The 6,459-nt window shown below is 40.2% G+C and overlaps 1 pseudogene; it reads left to right on the plus strand.

The window, feature by feature from the left end:
* Positions 1-5,097: 5,097 nt before the first annotated feature.
* LOC102876755 lies at positions 5,098-5,980 on the plus strand (annotated as a pseudogene).
* Positions 5,981-6,459: the final 479 nt, after the last annotated feature.

Below are 6,459 nucleotides of genomic sequence, written 5' to 3' on the forward strand. Positions count from 1 at the left end.
GTATCTGTAGTCAAAACTCATCGCATTAGGTAACCACTAATCTACTTTCTCTGTATGATTTTACCTGCTCTGGGCATTTAATATAGGTTGAATCATAAAATAGGTGATCTTTCATGACTGGTTTCTTTCACTTATCGTATTTTATGATCTGCTTTATCCATGCTATAATACTTTGTGTTTTTTTCACTGGTGAATAATTTTTAAGTGTATGATTACACTATTGTTATCGCTGATTGCCTTTGAGTTGAGCACAACTCATAGCGACCCTATGAACAAGAGGCCTGAAGCCCCTCTACAACTATCGACATTTATCAAAGTTCATAGAGTTTCCAGAAGCATGTTGTTTAAGAAGTGGATACCGCTCCTGCTTCTACGTGGTTCAAATCCCCCAGCTGCTCTGAGGGAGAAAGAAGGGTAATCTTCCATGTTATTAACTGCCTCTGAGAACCCTCTGGAGAGTCAGTTATGGCTCAGTGCTGAGTCAATGGCACACAATAACAACAACAAGAACAACAACAATATATTCATTAGTTAGGAAGCTGTAGTGGCCTAGTGGGTAAGAAGTTGCTCTCCTAACCCAAAGGTAGATGGTCAGAATATACCAGCTGCTTTGCAAGAGAAAGATGGGCAATCTTTTCCCATGCTATTGACAGCCTTTGAAAACTGACTGTTGGGTCAAAGACTCAAAAGCAATTACAGATTCCTTACCCAAATATTTACACTATTTCTATAACACTCTAGTTTTAATAGGGAGGGGATATAGATTTTTTTCCTCACTTAGAGCATTACCCTTATCTACCAGGTCTGTCACAATAAAAACTGACATAGCTTACAGTTCATGTTTGTGGGTTTCAGATCATTCATGTTCTTTACCAGTTTACATTCATTTTCTCTTCCTGACTGCCTGCCTTGTGAATTTTAAATTCCCAAATCTGATGCAAATAAAACCACTTTTAAGAGACAGTTTATTTCAGTTTCACAGTTTCTTTAGGCCAACTTTTGCAACAGATTATCTTTTTTTTTTCTACTCATCTATTGTGGGAACTTCGGTGCTGCAGTGGTTAAGTGCGTGGCTGCTAATGTAAAGGTTTGCAGTTCAAATCTGCCAATCACTTTCCAGGAGAAAGGCGTGACAGGTTTGTTTCCACAGAAACTATAGCTTTGGAAGTCCTGTGGGGCCATTTTACTCTACACTAGAGGATCTTTATGTGTCAAAATTGACTTGATGGCAATGGGTTAAGTTTTTCCTTTATCACCTGTTTATCTAACTTGATATCCTAAAGGTTCTGCCTTTCTGGTTGAATCCTAACTGCTACAGCTCACAATTCAACCTTTTGTAGCTGTAGGAATATGGGAAATACATAGATACCCCCAAGACCATTGAATGGTTCAGCAGGATTAGCAAAGTATCTGTTCCAGAACAGTGTAGCTGTAATGGCATCCTCTCTTTCCTCCTTTAAATACAAACATCAGATGAGGTGCATTAGGAAAATCTGCACTCAAGTATCACTTACTTAAAGGTCAAAGAATAAGGATGCCAATTTAAAGATTGAGGAGGTCTGAACCAAGCCATAGTATTTTCCATTGCTCCACTTGCAAGTGAAAGATAATGAAAACCAAAGAAGAATTAATTGGTGTCTTCAGATTTTGGTGCTGGTGAAGAGTATTGAAAATACCATGGACTGCGAAGGGAACAAAGAAATCTGTCTTGAAGGAATTGCAATCAGAGTGCTCTTTAGAAGCAAGGATGATGAAACTTTGCATATATACTTTGGGTGTGTTGTCAAGAGGGGCTGGTTCTCGAAAAAAGACATTACGCTTGGAAAAGCAGTGACAATAAAGGAGAAGAAGACCCTCGAGGAGATGGATTGTCACAGCGACAGCAATATTGGATGTGAGCCTGGCAGAGATGTTTCTAAGTTAAAGAGATGGTGAGGATGACACAAGATAGGATGAAGGTCATAAGGTCATTAAGAGTTGTAACAGTGGCAACTGGTCATATTGTATAGGCCATCAATAATCCATCCAGTCAGTGCCTGATTTCAAGAAGACAGGAGAAGTACAATCCTCTTTGTTTCTTGAAAAAATAAAAAGCTAATATTGGTGAACAGTAGTGATGTCAACCATATGGCAAAGAAGATACATGATAGAGAAGAGACAAAAGAGATAATTAGAAAAGATTAACTCTGTTAGATTCTCTTCCTATTTCAGCACTAGGAATGCTTCTAAGTCATCTTTGACTTAATCCTTTGCTGCCATATTGGGGATAAGAAACTCTATTTGTGAAACTTGTAGTGGCAGCATAATTTCTGTCAAAGAGGGGAAAATAGAAATCATGGAGAATTTTTAAGTATGTAGTTGTACTGATTTTCTTCTTTAAAACCTGACTGTGAATTTGAAATTATAACAAATATTATGAGGCTAGCACATTAAATATTATTGTTATTGGGTACATTTGAGTCAGAAGTGATTAATAGCTGACCCTTCAGTATATTTTCAGAAGCTGTAAATCATATGGGAGGAGACTGCTCATTTCCTGAAGAGCATGGATTTGAACCCTGTTGCTTTGGATTGGCGGTGTGATTTCTTACCACTAAGCTACCAGAGCTCTCTCATTAAATATGAATGCATTTATATTAGTAAGAGATAAGTAGTATGGTGCTATAAATATTATTTAAACAGGTAATAATGAGAACTTAATTTGGGAAGAGTTATCCACTCTTTCATGAAATGATGAAATTTCTCATGGAGGTAACATTTAAAACCCTTTAATAATGAAATTTTAAATGACTACTTTGGGTAAAGAATTCTTTTAGCTGAAGTGCTGTAAACTCCTAAAGCATCTAGATTCTTTTCTGCGGATCATTTTCTGATCTCTCATCTGAATATGTATGAATGTAGTGACAGGTAAGTGCAGTCACATTTCTATGATGGTTTTGAAAACAGCCTCGTTGGTATGAATGCAGAATTCCTAAAGATAATTGGAATTGACAAGTATCCTTTATATGAATCTCAGAGAAACACTGACAGTTACTGAGAATTGCCTGGAAATGAGACAGTCTGAAAAAAAATTTGGAAATTTGTTAGATGCTTACCCTTTTTTGTATTGGAAAGAACATGACCAATTCATTCCCTTGTCTAACTTCATTCAAAACTTTTGCATTTGCTCATCAGCTGGTGTGCTAATGCTGTTCCCAGAAGAACTCCACAGTCTCTGAGAACATTTATTCTACCACCCACTTCCTGGCCAGCGGCCCACTGCACACCCATCCCTTTGTTAGTTAGGGATGGAGTGTAAACCCAATGTGCTGAGCACACAATGGCACATTCTTGGAGTGTGGCTGTCTAGACCATTTCCTCCACACAGTGGCTCTAGGGTCTTTTTATGGAGTGATTACTGGAACGTGGAGCTGCTGAACTGTGGATAGTGGCTTCTTCAACAGATTCCTTAGCCAGTCCTGACTGCTGTGTTTCAAGGGGTCCTCTTCCACCGATTAGTAGGTTGTTAATGTGCCTCTTCAAATTAGCTTTCAAGTGGGTTTTCTTACAGCCAAAGGGTTCTCTCTCTCTCAAAATTGAGTGAATTTAGTCTTTCAATTTGTTCTTTTTTGTTCATTTTGTGAACTCACATAAATTTGGGAAGGGAGTACAGGATTTTTAAACCTAAAGATTCTAACTACTTTTTGTGAGATAGGAACTATTTGGAGATGTTTTCAGTGTTTGAAAGGACAGTGAAGGGACGCCTCTGGATTCCTGAAACCACAGCTTGGCTCCACATTTGTTAACTGAGCAACTTCACATTCATTGCCTTATTTCCACTAGCTGCTTCCCAAAGCTCTACCCAGTCAACAAAATGTGTTTTAAGAGTAAAAGTAGTCTAAGAACTGACCAAGGGAAAAACAGACTAAGTGTATGTTAAGAAATACTCTTTAAGCTATGGTAGCCTAGTAGGTAGGAAGTTGTGCTTTCAGCATAAAGGGAGGTGGTTTAAATCCACCAACTGCTACTGGGAAGAATGATTAGTAATCTCTCATGAAGTTTACAGTCTTTAAAAATCCACTGGAGAGTTAGCAATGAGTCATTTCCAATTCAGTAGCAATGCATTTGAATTTTAAAGTAAATATTAACTATTTCTTGGAGTAAAAATATAGTTGTTATTGTGGCTTTCAGGTGCCTCTAAATTGGCTATGATTCATAGAGACCTTAAAAATAACAGATTGTAACCTTGCCCTTTGTGGTACCATCCTCAACATCTCGGCCATGCTCAAGTTTATTATTGTGGACCCTGTAACAGTCGATCTCACTGAGAGCCTTCCTCTTTTTTATTGACCTGTCTTTTCCCAAGGACTAGATCATCCTTACAACATGCCCAACTTTTGTGAGACACCATCCTTGCCTCTTACAGCACCCTAGTTGCACTTCCTTCTGGGACAGAGTTATTTGTTCCTTTGACAGTCCATGAGAAAATATGTCAACACCAGAATTCAAAGTCACCAATTCTTTGGTCTTTCTTATTCATTTTCTAGCTTCTGCAAGAACTATGCCTCTCTTTATTTCTGGCTTAGGAAAGCCTATCTCTTTCTGATATTATAAAAATGTCACCTTAAATTTATACAGTGAAGCCATCAAAAGGTGGAATCTGTGTAGGAGTAATTTGTTGCACTACTAAGCAAAAGGTCAGTAGTTCAATAGAGTAGCTGTTCCTTGGGAGCAGACTTACAGCATCGGAAACTTGATAGAGCATTGCTATGAGTTGGAATCAATTCCATGACAATTGGTTTTGATGTAGAAAGGGGTAGAAAAGAAATGACTACACTCTAGTGGCCTAAGTGGCACAAAACTGCGCTGCAATCCTGAAGGCACGTAGTTTGAGGCCATCAGCCTCAAAACTCAAAACTCAGTGGGAGAAGGATTGGCAATCTGCTCCTGTGTAATTAACTCCCTCTGAAAACCCACCGGAGGCTCAGCTATGGGTCGCTTCCGACTTGATGGTACACAACAACAACAGCATACCCTATCAAAGGTGGAAATCTTGTGAAATCCAGAAAAGCAAAGCAGAAGCCATAAAGTTCTGACTCTCCTCTGAGAAAACACCAAATGGAGGATGACACCGGTGCAACTGGAGGGCCTGGAGGCCCTGGGGGCCCTGGGGTGGAAGCCCGCAGTGGTTTCCATGGAGGCTTCAGTAGCGGTCTGCGAGGTCGGGGCTGCAGCCATGGACGGGGCCTTGGGAGGGGCCGCGGAGCTCGAGGAGGCAAAGCCGAGGACAAGGAGTGGCTCCCTGTCACCAAACTGGGCGGCCTGGTGAAAGATATGAAGATAAAAATCATTGGAGGAGATTTATCTCTTCTCCCTGCCCATCAAGGAGTCTGAGATCATTGACTTCTTCCTGGGCATGTCCCTCAAGGATGAAGGGTTGAAAATCATGCCAGTGCAGAAGCAGACACGTGCTGGCCAGCGGACCAGGTTCAAGGTCTTTGTCTGCATCGGAGACTATAATGGCCATGTTGGCTTGGGCGTCAAGTGCTTCAAGAAGGTGGCTACTGCCATCCGTGGGGCCATCATCCTAGCCAAGCTCTCCATTGTCCCTGTGCGGCATGGCTACTGGGGTAACAAGATTGGCAAGCCTCACAACGTTCCCTGCAAGGTGACTGGGTGCTGTGACTCTGTGTTGTTGTGTCTGATCCCTGCACCCTGAAGCACTGGAATCGTCTCAGCCCCTGTGCCTAAGAAGCTGTTGATGATGGCTGGAATTAATGACTGTTACACCTCAGCCAGGGGCTGCACAACTACCCTGGGTAACTTCGCTAAGGCCACCTTTGATGCCATCTCTAAGAACTACAGCTATTTGACCCCAGATCTCTGAAAAGAGATGGTGTTCACTAAGTCTCCCTACCGGAAATTCACGGATCATCTTGTAAAGACTCACAACAGAGTCTCTGTGCAGAGGACTCAGGCTCCAGCTGTGGCCACCACATAGTGGATTTTCTATAACAAATAAAGTGAATTAAGTTCTATTAAATAAAAAAAGAAAAAAAAAGTTCTGACTCTCACAAGTTTCTCAGTAGCTTTTTCTGTTTATATTGTTAATCAAGCTGGGATTTGGTTTTGTGTGTATGAAAGAAATTTGAGTTCAGCATCATTTATTGGATTATATGGCAATTAATTAGCAAAGTACCTTTATGAAATTTTAAGTTCCCAAGAATACCTAGCTCTGCTTCTGATGTATTAACTTTGCCAGGACCATAGTGTTTTAGTAACTGTTGCTTTATATTGTTCTCTGATATTTGGATATCCAGTCCTTTCATAATTTATTTTTTTTTAAATAGCTTGGTTATCTTTACATGTTTTCTTTTAGAAATGAGCTTTATGGTTAATTTATCAAATTTCTTCTTCTTGTTGTTGTTATGTGCCGTCGAGTCGTTTGCGACTCATAGCGACCCTATGCACAACAGCCCT

The sequence above is a fragment of the Elephantulus edwardii genome, unplaced genomic scaffold, assembly GCF_000299155.1.
Source record: "Elephantulus edwardii isolate Elephantulus edwardi_28Jun2011 unplaced genomic scaffold, EleEdw1.0 scaffold00111, whole genome shotgun sequence".
NCBI lineage: Eukaryota > Metazoa > Chordata > Mammalia > Macroscelidea > Macroscelididae > Elephantulus > Elephantulus edwardii.